This window comes from Mytilus edulis, chromosome 4, assembly GCF_963676685.1.
Source record: "Mytilus edulis chromosome 4, xbMytEdul2.2, whole genome shotgun sequence".
NCBI lineage: Eukaryota > Metazoa > Mollusca > Bivalvia > Mytilida > Mytilidae > Mytilus > Mytilus edulis.
This window is the reverse complement of record NC_092347.1, coordinates 44,966,160-44,981,845: the sequence shown is the minus strand read 5'-3', so window position 1 is coordinate 44,981,845 and position 15,686 is coordinate 44,966,160. Positions and strand designations below refer to the sequence as shown.

Below are 15,686 nucleotides of genomic sequence, written 5' to 3'. Positions count from 1 at the left end.
TTATGTGTTTACACACACAAATGAATAGATGTTAAGTTTCTATATGACAAAAGGTCAGTAAATTCAATACCTTTGTCAAATTTTGTATACAATTTAACATTTACTCTCTAAAGAATTTCATGGTATATTAGGTTACAAAAACTCGTTTACATTTTTCGGAGTACATTAGGTTGCAATATTATACATGACTGATAAAAGATCTTATAGTTTTGCTTTAAATATTAAATCTAAACTATCAGACAAGCTTATCTTTTTTAATAGTTCTGTAATATGTATTTCTGACAAACAAACAAAAATACGCAAATAAGAACAAATCTTTGTTATACATACATACATAATTAGTGGCATACGTCATCTTAGAATAATCTTCATTCATTCTCTAGGCCTTCGCTGGCTACGATTGCTTGCTCTGAGAACATATATCTATAACTTATTTGTTTTATATTACTTTTTTTGTCACATGGACCTCGCATGATAAAAAAAATCGTGGGAGCCACTAATAGGGTGTAGTCCAAATATCAAAAACATTTCAAGAGTCTCCTTTTTTACCTCTATTCAAATTTTGGTTTATGGTTGCACTTATCTATTTAACATTTTGACAGAAGTGATCAATATATGGCCTCTTATTTAAAATCAATTATATAATAGAACTATTATAAAATAAAGTACTTTTTCATTTTGTTGGTGATAGTATTTCATAACTCTTTCTTATAACTGATCCTTGAAATATGCGTTGAATTTGTGTCAAATATAATTTATAATATTAATTGAAGGCAAATCAAATAAAGTTATTTTTCTTAAACTGGCTATGTTTCAGAACTGCAAAGTTCCAAATTTCCGAATTCATATTAAATATACACTCTACAGATTTGTTAGCAGGGTACAAGTCAAATGTGCTGCTATTTATACTTTTAAGCATCTTCTATGCAATGTTTTAGCGTATAGGGATGAAAAATTTTTTTTTTTTTGTTTTTCTTTTCCTTATAAAATTACCACACATACGATTTACCGATTTTGTATCTGCTGTTGTGACTGTATGTACATGTCAAGGTATGCTTACTTTATTTATATAACTGTTTACAATCAAAGATTCAATTAAAAAATAAATTTAGTCGACTTATAAAACTAATATTAGTGTTTGTCCACGTTATTATAAGTTAAAATGATATAAAAAAAATAATAACAATACACCCTGAGTTTTTTTTAACATATTTTTCTTTAAATTGAACGAATGTTTCTTTAATATATATTTTTTTCATCCACCTATTTTAGAACTTGTAATGGAAGAAATTATAATAGTTGAGATATTACACTTCTTTCTTTTCTTTTCAATACTTCACAATTGTTTAATGATGTGTTTTATTATGTGTGAAGATTGCGATTACGAAAGGAATGACAAAATAACGATCATCCTGCAATAACTTTGTAATTGACGACATCTTTCTCTCGTACGTTGGGAATACCACGAAATTTAAAGAACACCTTCCCACTCTTGTATGGTATCTTGCTTTAGAAAAATACATCAGGTATGACTTGCAAAATACTAATAAAAGGTTCGACCGTCTTTATCTGAAAAGGGCGCTGTTTGAGGTTTTGCTACCTAATGATCGGCGGTGCATTCATTGTGAAAAATCTTGAAAGTCTTATGAAGATTTTGATAGTGCTACCAAGAATTCAATCGCATATTTGATATCATATGTCATAACTCAAATTCAAATTTTATTCCTGACAATCATTTTGAAATATTCAATTCAAAAGAAAAAGAAAAAAAAGAAAAAAATCACTCAATCAATTTGGGTTAGACATTTATTGATGCATTATAATGGTTAAAACCACTCTTGGAACATAATTTATGGATCTCCCTTATCTTATATACAATTCATCTTTCTATTTCAATCAGTTGTTATACAAAACTTTACTTACAGTATGTATATATGGATTTTCGTACCCATAGTGCAAGAATATACATTGCACAATCTAAATAACTTTATAAGTTTATAATATAAAAAAATTTAAAAACTTGACACTGAATAAAATATATGCATATGTGCATGGACTGGCAAAAACAGAGTTACAATAATACGTCTCACAAAAAGAAAATGTTTCTGTATATCAGTATCACAGATAATAATATGATGGCTCTGATATTTGCAAATGAAACATGCCAATGTCGAAGAACATAGATGGTTGTTCATATGGCAGCAGGGTGTAATACAACTCACTTATTTTACGGGTTCCATCATTCAACAATAAATCTTTAGACTAAATTTGGTCAACTACTATATTGAATACGACTCAATATGATAAGCCTTGTCATTTTTGCACTGGAATTAAATCTGCTGCGTATTTATAGCAAATGCAATATCTATATTTAGTTTAAATTGAAACCAAATGATGAATACATATGAGTCATCTTTTCAATCATGATGATCATTGAAAAGTGCATGTTATTTTGTCATTTTCTATTGCCATACTGAATAATTGAAAAACGAGAAAAAGGATGTGTCACATGAGTTTTTAAAGGGATTAATTATAACCTGCTTTTATCTGCTTATCTTGAATGATATAACCTGCGTTTATCTGATCATCTTATTTGTGAAATATAAAACGTTAATACTACCACAAATATGCCGTTTGAAAACAATTTCTTCAAAAAAATGTATATTATTTAGACATAATTAGTTTGTCTATTATTAAAGATTTCTTGGAAACTGATTTACAACATTTCGTAAATTGAACACGATGGTGATTTACCTTTTATGGGGGATGATCTGCATTGCATTTATGTCTCGATTTGTCAATTGAAAAGAAATGTTAGATTATGATCAAAAAAAAATGTCATAATTTTTTTTATGTTTAAAATTTCGATCATTCGCCAGGTGTACATTTATATATTAAATTTTTTAAAAACGTAAAATGATTTAAAAAATATAGAACGCCAAGGAAAAATCAAATCGGAAAGTTCCTTATCAAATAGCAAAATCAAAAGGTCGAGCACATCAAACTAATGGAAAAAAACTCATCATAGATACCAGGATAATTTTTTTTCATTTACGCCAGACGCGCGTTTAATCTACAAAAGACTCATCAGTGACGCTCGAATAAAAATGTTTAAAAACCCAAATAAAGTACGAAGTTGAAAACTCTTGTCATATTCCTGAATAAGTATAGACATTTCTGAAAAGTGGACGAAAATGTGCAAAGTTAACAGACGATGGTCACCAAATAATTGCAAAAAGTTTACTCCAGCATTTTGATTCGTTTTGTAATACCCTAGCAGCTATTTTTATTCGAAAAATGTTATTACATTCAATCAGAATGATGTGAATGCGAACAAATCGGTCACTAACGTATTTAAAGTTTTGAGAGAAAAAAAAAGTTTTAAAAAATGTAACTTTATGTACGCATTTCTATTTTTAAATCTCATTCATAATTTAAGTTAACTGAATGACTAGCAGAAAACGGATGGCGTTATATTCTTTTGATAAAAGTAACACTTATCATGTGATCCTTTAAATAGAATGTCGTAATCTGAACGGCAATTTGTCAGACCGTTGACAGCCCATGGTTATGGCATATTTATTTATTCTCAAACCCGTAGTTATCCAGGCATTTTTTGCATTAAAGTTGAGATTAATCGTTTCTACAACACGTAGTTTTTACATATTTATCTATTTTCATGAATACACAGCGTGTTAACTGTTAAATTCCGTTTATAATTTTCACACCTTTCCTGGAATTTCCATATATTACAATCTGCATATGGATAGGTTGGGCTACGCTTCATTTTGAAAGAGATACAGATAATTATAAGGAAAAGTGTTGTCTGGTCCGTTTTATTTGAGTTTCGCAAAACAGTTGATAACTCGAATGGTCCTTGAACAACCTTCAGCTTAAGTATTACAAAGTAGAAGTTTAAAGTATGACTTAAAAATCATTAAAAATGGATTTATAGTTATCCATTGATAGTCAACATATATAACTTTCGTCATATCAAGATATATTTCTCAATCTTGATCGTAATAAAAAAAAAAAAAGGCATAAGAACCAGCATAAGGAAAGTTTACTTAGGGTGTTTCCACAATTACATAAAGCAGTATCAAGGGTTATGTTGTAAATCTAAAAAAAACAAAAACAAAAAAACAATATGACCGTATGAAGATGTGTACTTAATGATAATGCAAATACTCGATTTTTAACCATTAGATACATTGTGTTGTGCTTAAAGATTTCAAAAATGTACAGGTCTATATTAACATGTACAAAAACATGTTTTAAATTTGTAGAAATAAACTTAGTGTCCTTTTTAGAATATCTATAAATTGTATACCTAATCTGCTGCAATCACATGAGTTTTATTTTAACATTAGTTACACGACGAGTTCAAATAGTGGAGCAGGAACATGTTGTTCGTCCGGAGTATCTGTGTTATTGACACCCGTCGTGTTGCTTTTGATAACTATATCTAGGTTTTGTTTAGGGGGCCTTGCTTGCCAAGTTGTCTAAGTAGTTCTACTAGAATATCACTAGTCTGTCAAAAATGATATTGTGGGTTCAATAGTAGCTATCAAAGGTACCAGAATTATAATTTAGTACGCCAGACGCGCGTTTCGTCTTCACAAGACTCATTAGTGACGCTCATATCAAAATATTTATAAAATCCAACACGTTCGACTACAATCTTAACTGAAGGTCGGAGGTTCTCTCTATGTACTCCGGCGGCTTCCTCCGCCAATCGAAATTGCCCGCCAAGAAAGAGCCAATAGTGCCCAAAGTGGCGTTAAAATAGCAAAATCAAAATTTCTTTCATCCGCAGTGTTATTTGTCTCTCTTCGACTAATACCTTGTTATTCCCTGACTGTACTTTCTTTATTTGTTCACATGTGTTAGACTTACTGTTTTCTTTTTGTTTTTAGATTAAAGAAGTATTTGGTTAGCTTATAGAAAAAAAATGTTTCTTGGTCACCACTATTTCCCCACTTATGATTTTAACAAATTTGATTATTATTATTTTGTCTATGTTTAATGTGTATTACTTTTTAATGTAAATACATATAGAGCCTAGATGGTCGCGTGGTCTAGCGCGTCAGGCACAGTACAGGCGATTTGGTGTCACGGTATCTCAAAAGCATGAGTTCGAATCCCGGCGAGGGAAGAACAAACATTTGCGAAAGCAAATTTACAGATCCAACGTTGTTGGGCTGATGTTTATACGAATTGTATATACAGAATGTACTTTCAGCCTTGTATCACCATCACTGCTTGTGCTCCGATGGATAAAATCTGTTGTTAAGTCGTCACTGATTCACAGTCAGGATTCTACTTCGTCAAAATTATCTCCCCATTACGCCAGATAATTTTCACAATCGTAGAAATGGAAGCCATTGTAGGGATGACGCGCTGCCAATTTTGCTCTTGAAATCCGCATAGCACCATTACGATCCTTATATGTCAGTTGTATTTTAAAAGACAAATGTATCTACTAGCTAATAAGAATCAGTTAATGATCTTGTCTGCATTGATTCATCTTAGAATTATTGTCTAATCGATTGTCAGGTGGAATTTTTGAAAATTCATAGATATTTAAAAAAAAATTCTAATTAAATATTTCGTGGAAGGGCAGACTAGATTTTTTGAGTGGTTATAGACTATAAACCTTAGTTATCACACACAAAAAAATATTAATTTTTGAAGATATACATTTTCATCATCCAACTTGAAAGGCTGTCGTCAAGTATTTTTAGTAAAAAAAATAGCTATTCGAACACACCTACTCTGTTTTTATTTATAGTATAACTAATCGCCGTATTTGAATATCAAAAATAAGACAACGCGTGACCGAACGACGCATGGATTAAACGAGTGCGCAGCACGAGTTTAATCCATAGCGGCGTTCGGTCACAAGTTGTCTTATTTTTTATATTCAAATACGGCGATTAGTTATTCTTTTTATTACATTGGCAAATGGCTTTTTTTTTATGAAATTAATGTGGAAAATGTAAGGAACTATATCTTTTTCCTACGCATTGACAATTTGTTTTGATCCGACGTTATCGACGTCTTGACAACGCCTATTGTTGTATGACGTCAGAGAGTGAAATAACCCCGTTTATTTCACATGTGAAATTATCGGTTTTTATCTAACTGGGAAATCAATGTAATTCATTGCAACCAATGTAATAAGATTCATTAAATAGGTATTTCACTTGACTCATATATTTCATCTTTTTGTACCGTGATTTTTAGGTTATAAAGTCAACCTGTAGCTTTGATATATAAAAATGATAGAATCTAAAGCGATATGATGTATCAAATATTCTTGCTTTGTGCGTTTTCAAGACAAAATATTCAACTCAAACACGCCCTAACATAAAACGGTGCACTCGATTTTCTCTTTTCGATACAATTGTTACCCATTTTTTAGAATGTTTTCTTGAGTCACATAATGGAAGGGCAGACACGAAAATTACTGAACCTATAGATTGATATGTTCTCCGTCCGTGGTATTAATTCAAAAAAAATTGGAGGTTATGCATTTTCTACATCCAACTTGATAGATACCCATGTCGACTACTTGATATCTAATTGTTCTGCTTAACTATGTAATAGATAAATTGAAACCTCGTGCAAATGGCGTTTTTAAAATAGAACACTTCGTAATTGAGAAGAAAATTATCATTTCATTTGTTTCTATTAACTTTTAATTTTGTTGTTACTATAGTAAACATTACAGTAAGCATTTATCGCCTTCTCTAACAAAGAGCTTCGATTCTTTTGTTCTATTTCAACCGGGTTTCCGCCTGTTCAAACGTACTTGATATTACTATTTTGTATGTAAGCATTATTATACGTTGACTTTTTATAGTCCCACTAGTATCACACCTTGGAAAATTTAACGTTATCATTTTTAAGATGATCGTTGTATCGTAACAAGTTTTATTATTAATCATAAGATCAAAAAGAATTGTATCTCATATTTTTAAATGTAGGTTACAATTTTTATGCTGTTTCGGATGAACGGAGAAGAAAGTATTCTGATTTTTGGATACAAATTATAATTTTTACATGCATGATAATAGATAAAGTAGAGATATTATTTTGATAACTGATCCTTCTTAAGCATAAAGTGTAATGACAAAAGTCATTTTCACAAAAAATACTGAAAGGAAATATTTCAATCAGCTAGGTCAATGAAATTGTAGTAAACTCTTACAAATCAATTGACGTTGTCTGGATACGCTTCTTAAACTACTGCTAGAACCATATATAAAAACAACCTACGTATTAAACTAGAAGTATTTTACAATACCTTGTAACCAATGATTGATTTACAGCTTCTTAACAAAGCTGTTTAATACGAGTATCATAAACATGTATTTGTTTTAATTTCTCTACCTATTGATACATATATGATTTTGAATTTGCAGAGTGAAAGCAATTTAAAGTAATGTGTCCTTGCAAATCGAGATATCATCATTTTGCCCAAGTGCTTCAGTACACACTAAGGCAGCAGCCATTTGATTTTCTGGGGGGGGGGGGGGGGGGGGGGGGCTATAGTTTTTTTTTCTGGACAAATTTTTTTCAATCTATTTTTTTCGCGATAAGTCGAAAACAATTTTTTTCTTTCAATTTTAGCATCACATATAGTGGCAGCTGAGGGTGAAACAAACATTTTTTTTCTCAGAATCAAAAACAAATTATTTTTTTTCTCCAAAAACTGGAAACAAACTTTTTTTTTCAAAAAAAACCATAGCCCCCCCGAAAATCAAATGGTTGCTGCCTAATTACATAGCACACCATACGACCCGACCCCTATTTCAACTATAGGCAAGTTTAATAGGTAAGAAAAACAATTGATTATGAGGATAAATGCAGGATTGATATTGATAAGTTTTATTTGTTGTTCATGGGGTTTTTTTTTTCGATATTCAGTAAGTATGTACCAATTTATAGTTATATGTCATGTTGGTTTTTTTTTATTTGTGTAATAAAACAATAAACCACCCAATGCGTCCATTTATTGACAAACAATGCATACCCCCATTTATTCTTTAGTTAAATACTTTGCTAAACCACAGATATCTTGATCTCAATCGTTCGTCTTTTCATAACAAAAGCAAACTTCGTGTCGGTTAAACGTTATCGTTTAGATGTGATAACTGTACATAACGTATCATCAACAAACATCTGAACTGTTTGTTTATACTGTCTCATTTCTACACTAAAACATAAATACAATTTCGTGTTATGGAGTCGTTTGAAAGAATCAAATATTGCATAATAGATACCAAACATATCGCATTTGATGCAAAAGAAGTCAATCTTCCGACAAACGTTCAAATCCAAATGTTGGTGAAGCTTTATACAGGGAAACAATTAATGTTTAAATGACAGTTATATAATAAAAATTGACCTTCAAAAATAATCAAACACCTTCCAGGGTTGTTCACTAGAAATAAACTGCACACCGGGATGCCTCGTTTTGATATATTATTTAAAATTATATAAAATCACATTAATGATAATGATATTAGATTGTTGACATACTCTTTTACAGATGTTGAACTCAAAGTTCTTTAATTGTGTCATGAACTAAAAACTTTTATGGGATTTTCTTTTTCCTTATTTACCAAAAAAAGCTTATAGATTAAAACAAATATGACATAGCCTACTTTTCTCAAATTTAGACAAACCTGCTAGATGTTATACAATAGTATTAATAATGTAAAAAGGTACATTTTTTCTGCAAATGAAACGTAACTGCTTCTTTTAAATCTCTTGCTTGCTCTGTTCGTGAACTATTTATTTATATGTGTATCAATACACCTGGATGGCTGTAGGGGCGATTAAAACCCGTCCGCATTAAATACCTATATCATTAATTTATTATATATTATTTCTTATTTTATTAAAAAATCATGAATTTGTCGTCTGTTTAGTTATCATTCTACATAAGAAACGGTGAAAATGACATTTCAGTATTCGCACATTACATACATTGACTATAACGTGACCGAAACTAAATGAAGGTTTTGACTTCCCGTGAAATACTACTTTAACCTACTATCATTCTTGCTTCAACCCGAGGCTGACATATATATGACTCTGGAAATATATTACATAAGGGCAGTATTTATACCCAAGTTAGGAGGTTGTTATTTAGCTGGTTGTTTCTCTTTTAACATTTTAAGTGCAATGAAACTTTCGATTATAAATCAACTAACTAAAAAAAAAAATATTTTCTCATGTTCAGACTCCATAATTTTTAGATAAAGTGATACAGAAAAAAATATGCAGACATTATACATAAGATTAACTCTAGTTACATGATAACAGATCCATCGGAGGGACTTTCATTATATATTTGACACGGACAATGAATAAATTTGTAAAAACTGTCGAATTATCAAGCTGTAATTTGCGCCTCAAAGTAAAATAATCAAACAGATAATAAACTCATCATAGATAACAGGAAACTAGACACGCGTTTACTTATATTACTATTAATAACTTAAATGGGGTGTCTAAATTGAAATTGATAGATTTTTTAATTATTTGCCAACATGTCGTTTATGCTTTTTTTAACATACCATAAAGTTTGGGTCACGGGGCACTTTTTCAAGTTATGCATCTGAAAACACATTTGGGTGAGATTATAGAAAGACTAGAAATGTAATAATCATTTGGAGTTCTTGATAAATTAAGGTGTTATAAAAAATCATATCTTGTCATAATGAAACTTCGATTGCAAAAATTAAAATTAAAAAATATATGACTTTAACAGAAAATGTAAGAAATTCAGTTTCTGACTACAGGAACATAAACTTTAAATAACAAGAGCAGTTTTGGTTCAACTTGAATTTTTGTGTGAAATCCATTACATTTTTGTAACACCGAAAGTGTGTTCTTATGCGCCACAACTCATTTGCACCAATGCTACATTGTACGTTTGCGCCTCAAGTTTTAAAATATCTGGTATCATTTGCGCCGAAAATAAAGTATGCATGTACGTTTGCACAATTAAAAATTTGGGGAGGGGGTTTCCTACATTTCAAATGACCAGTTAAGAAAAAAAATATCCATTGTTTTAGATTTTTTATTTTTTTTTGTATTTTTTTGTTTTTGTTTCAATGCGATCTCGACTAAATGCGATGTGACATATAAACATTGTCGTCAATACACGATAAGACTGAAAGCGAAAACCGTCGCTACATGGGAGCAACCTCTCAAAGAATCATGCAACTGCAATTATACATAAAAAAAAAAAAAACAATCAGGTATCATTCAATTTATAAAATGAAGACCTTATTTTTCATGTCATGGCCTTTTATTGCCGACTAAACGGTATCAGTTTTTCTCATTATTGAAGCCTGCGCGGTTGCCTTTTATTGCTTACATCCACTTCATTTGAACTTTAGTGGATATTTGTCTCATTGACAATCATAGTTACAACACCTTTTTTATTCTAATGTTAAAGAAGGTATAAAATAAAGTGTTTTTTTTTTCTTAAAATTCAACAGTGAGACCTCTTCCAGATGCGACGTTCGTTTGATTGTGTGGGATGCATAAATACGAAGCCAACTAGAGCAGATACATGTAAAAGATATTTAACCCTGTATCCAGTGTAGGTAGAGTGTCGCCCCCTTTCTTCGTATTGATAGTCAAACAGCTAAACTGAAACCCCTTAATTTAGGTCTTACTGCCCGACGTGTGGTCTAGATTCCGAAGTCACATGCATATGTTACACTCGGGTAGAAAAGTTTTTTGCATCATACCGTACAGTTATACATTATCTTTCAGATTCATATACAATTATTACGGTCATGTGTGTCCTTCGTGGCATATAAGAAGGAAAACATAAAATTTGAAATGTTATATCAAAATCTTTTTTAGCTGCAATATGTCCATCGCTGAATAATTCTGTGATGGATTTACGTATGATGTTGGAAGTAGTTTTAATGCTTTACATGTATTTACTTATCAAAGTAATTCAAATTCATTTTATGTTTCAATCTTTTCCAGCTGATTATTTTTCTTTTGAATGAACCAAGATAATACAAGAGAGATTCGTCATTTAGTTTTAGATTTACTTTTTCTTTACTCGGCTTAAAGTCATATGAAACTTCAAATTAACAAAAAATATTACTTATCTTTTTTATAATTTAATGGTTAGTTTTTATTATATAAATTATGTGCATATTCTTTTTTCTCTAGAAAATTCTTTAATATGTCCATATTAAGAAGATATTTACTATTTGAATATTTGGCTTCCCAGACAATAATTCGCGCACATGTTTTTCCGTATGGAGTGACCTCAGCGTGACCTTACTCGTAAAAATCTGGTGATCACAATACCCCCGTCATCGAAATAAACTATTTCTTATTGTACATGTTATACACGTGCTTACCTCAGTATCTATGCTTTTTTGTTGATTTTTTTTACTAAAGTGACAATCCATCAACTTTGACTTCAAAACATGACAATTGATTATATTAGCTGTTATGTTTTCATATCAAACCAGTCCAAGTGATTCATTTTTGGCGATTTAATTTATACGATATGGATGCATGATAAAATCGTGCATAGAAGACTAAGTTTATGATATATATATATATATATATATACGTGTATTGGTTAATGATTGGATTAAAATTATGTTTTACCAATCACTCGTTTCACATAGCTTTAATGTAAAATTGAGGTATAGAAATGAAGCTATCTGTCCCGTTTTAACCCAATTGGTGGTCCTGTGGTAGCTTGCTCACCTCGAGTGTTTCATGGCGTGGTTAGATTCCCGTCCGGGTCTGATCAAAGTATTGAAAATTGGTATTTTTAATTGTTTGCTTATCATGCAAGATTTAGGAGTAAAAACTTAGACTGGTCGATCATTAACTGTGTCTGTGAAATGTGAACAGTCTTCCTACGGACCGTTATATCTTGTTAACTCGACCTTTAAAACTCCAGCTCAGCATAATCGTTCTTATACAAAGAAATAAGTTTATAATCATGTCAAATTAACATGTTCTAGTCCTTTAGCCACCATGAACGCTAAACTACAAGCATTCATCTATTGATATAACTTTTCCGTTGGGCAAGTTAATAACTTTTTAATAGGCAATCTAAAATGGACTTTTCAAAGCGAATTTTATGGACTTTTCACACATGCACAATGATCTTTAAGTATTAATTACAGTCTACATAGTGTGATCCTTGGTGCATGTCAACCAACTTTGCAGAATCTATTGTTTATATTTGTTCGACCTTGGAGTGTCTTTGATCTATTTGCCACTGGACGTCAAGTAAGAACATTATGGATGTTAAATTGCTGAGTTAAAAATGACATGATAGCAATTATTGAACGTAGATAATTCTATATTTGAATAAAAAAATTGTACTTCGGTACAAATAACTATAAGCTCCTCAAGTAGGTATAAATGTATTTCAATGAAGCTGAACATCTGCGTGTGGTTATTTTTAAATAGTCGGATAAGTTTGACATATGATGTAATTAACTTTACCACATAGTCAATTACGTGTATGTCTGAGAGCATGCTGAGCATAACCGTTTTATTAACAAGAATTTTAACTAGCACAATGCCAACCTGTGATTTTTACAGGGGAACCACCAATAAAAAGTTTAACGAAGTACAAATATTCTATATAAAAATATGCATACTTTGGCTAAACCACGAAATCAAATATCAACGAAACAGCAAGTTTACGAATCCACGAAATTTGGTACCCGCGAAAATAAATGAATCCACACGGTAAATAAATCTAGACTTCATAGATTTTGTAATGGATGTATCGAAGACTCAGGTAAAAAAAAATACATTTCAAAATAAAAAATAGTTGCAGCGTAAAATAAAACACACAAAAATATATTTGATTTGACAACGCACAGCAACATCGGAGTTAAAGGTGAAGTGGGAATTTTTCATAAGCACTTTTCAATTTTACATCCAGGTTATTAAGCAAAGAAACACTTTATTAGAAATGCATTCGTTTTCTTAATGCGTAATCAGTGATGACTGTGCAGAATTTTAGTATGCATTTTCAACACCCGTGTATAATTCTATACATCCCTGATTACACCGAGATAAATAATAATATATATGTATTTATGCATTATGTTTCACGCTACAAAATGATTTACACGTAAAGTTCTACTAATTTAAAGACAACATGTAGGTCCTATAATAGAGGGATGAAGGTTGTTGAAATGTGGACTGCAACGGAGAAATGAGGGTATATAATTGGAAAGGGACCGAAATTAAGCCTTTCAAATGGCCACCTTTGGACCCCTAAAAGAGGATTGAGTATTGGGATTGTCTTTTTTATATATCTTTTTTTTTATCGATATACGATTTATCTTCATTCGTTTTTCAATTGGCCTTTTTGACATGTTTGAATATATTCATTCATTCTTAGATATAGATTAACTTATCGTGAACTCTTCTTACATAACGTATATCATGCATGTAGGTAGATGAGGTTATGTCAGTATTTGTCAATTTTCCTTTTTCCTTTTAAAAGTAATATGAAAGTTCATATACAAAAAAAAGTTAAATATGTTTAATATACTTGAATAGCTACGTTTTATTTAAAACGCGTGTACATGCATGAGTTTTTATTCTTAAGAGTATGTTATGAATTCGTAATAAACGTACAATAACGAGCATATAATTCTTGGTTAAGTAGATATAGAAATAATAAGATGTGGTATGAGTGCAAATTAATAAGTCTTTAGATATGAATGGTTTTATTATTTCCATCACGTCATATCACAACGGGATATATAGAAGTAGAAGAAATGATATCATATCTTAATATTTCACAACTCAATTGATTTGTTGATCGATGTTTTTTTTGTCGTTTTTGGTCATGATGTCTATTTCTGCTTTTTATTTTCGTCTTGTGATCATTGATTAAATTGTCCTACTGGGTTTTTTTTCTCTTCCTCTTTCTATCAGTATAAATCTTACTATTTGGACCAAGAAATCAAGAGATTTAGTTTTAGAAAGACTTGACATTAATTTAAATATAAAACAGAACAGTTGATATAATAGGGGTAAGGTGTTTCTTTTTTCGAGATGAGATGTTAGCCAATGAAAATTTGGCGGGAAATGTTTCTCTCTAGATTTTTCTTATATTTAATACGGAACCTTTTTTCTTTCAAAAACTATGAAAACAATAACAAGGATTTTACCAGATTTTTAAATATGGCCTATCAAACTATGTGCAATAAATTATGAAAAGAAAAAAAAGGGTTAGTGGGCAACATTTCTAATTGGACTGCATGGATAAAACCAGAGGATTTCGAATATCTAGCAAACATTCAAAAACAAGAGGAATGAACATCCTTTAAGCCCAAGTCCCACTAGACCACGATCGCACTACGTTCACCGCGATCTAAAATAAATTCCGATCGTGGTGAGGTCGCAGTATGAGCTGCCTGTAAATGTAAATTTTCGTTGCTTTCACGATGCTACTACGTCCTCATTACGCTTCTACAACAATACCGCTACGATTATACCACGTGCTCACCGCGCTTGTTCTTCGACCTCACTACGCTTATCAAGATCTTTCTACGCTCATCACGTTCTCACTACGACCATACCACGAGTTATCCGATTGCAACACGATCTTACCACGCTTTTACTGCGATTATAGTACGTTCTTACCACGATTATTCTACGTTTTTACCACTATTGTTCTACGTTCATACCGCGATCTTACTACATTATCAGTAATAACGTCAACATCGTGTTCCATATCAATACAATTCCATTCCTTCTATTTCTGATTAATACATCTGATAGTAACGAATCCTGATCAAGCAGAGATTTCGGACCGACCAATCCAACGTATATTACAACCTTTTGCTGTTCCATAAAGCTAAAATGACGACATTTTAGTGAACGATAGCAGAGATGACACAGATGTGTCAATAGATACAGGAACATGTGGTATGAGTGCCAATGAGACTACTCTCAATCCCAGTAACAATTCATAAAAGTAAACCATCATAGGTCAAGGTACGGCCTTCAACACGGAGCCTTGGCTCACACTGAACAACAAGCTATAAAGGCCCCCAAAAATTACTAATGTTAAACCATTCAAACGGAAAAACCAACGGTCTAATCTATATGAACGAGAAGCATTTTTGAGCCGTTAGAGAAAATGGACTACATACAGACAAACAAAACCTGGAGACATATAATACATTTTTTGTGAAAATGACAATGAGAATGATGGTCGTAGTATGAACGTAGCCAGGTCGTAAGAAGAGCGTGATGAGGATGGCAAAGGCGTGCTAGAATGGTACTATGGTCTTGAACAGCGTGGTGTAAACGTGGTATAGTCAAAGTGGAAGCGTAGTTAGGTCGCGGTGAGAACGTGATGGTCGTAGTGAGGTCGTAATAACATCGCTGTGAGATCGTAGCGCAGTCTCTTCGAATAGAATCACGCTTTCGCTACGCTCTCGCTACGATGGTACAGCGACCTTTGCGATCTTACTACGACCTTACTGCGCCTTCACTACGCTTCTACTACGACCTGATTTCGCCACGACCGCACCACGATTGTTTTGAACATGTTTAAAGTTGGCCACGCTCATTACGATCTTGAAGACCTCACCACGACCGTGGTACGACCTTACTGTGACCTACACGATCGTACTACG

General features: G+C 31.8%; 1 protein-coding gene across 3 annotated transcripts in view; it reads right to left on the bottom strand.

Annotated features, from left to right (window-relative positions):
* Positions 1–15,686, bottom strand: part of LOC139519785 (chitin synthase chs-2-like) — an 82,570-nt gene that overhangs the window by 55,009 nt on the left and 11,875 nt on the right. Inside the window, exon 1 of one of the 3 annotated variants that reach the window (XM_071312046.1) lies at positions 11,409–11,553. The exons of the other annotated variants lie outside the window; for them this stretch is intronic. The gene's annotated coding sequence lies outside the window, so the exon portion shown is untranslated. Of the gene's footprint in view, positions 1–11,408; positions 11,554–15,686 lie in introns of those variants that run through there. 3 annotated transcript variants of the gene reach the window in all.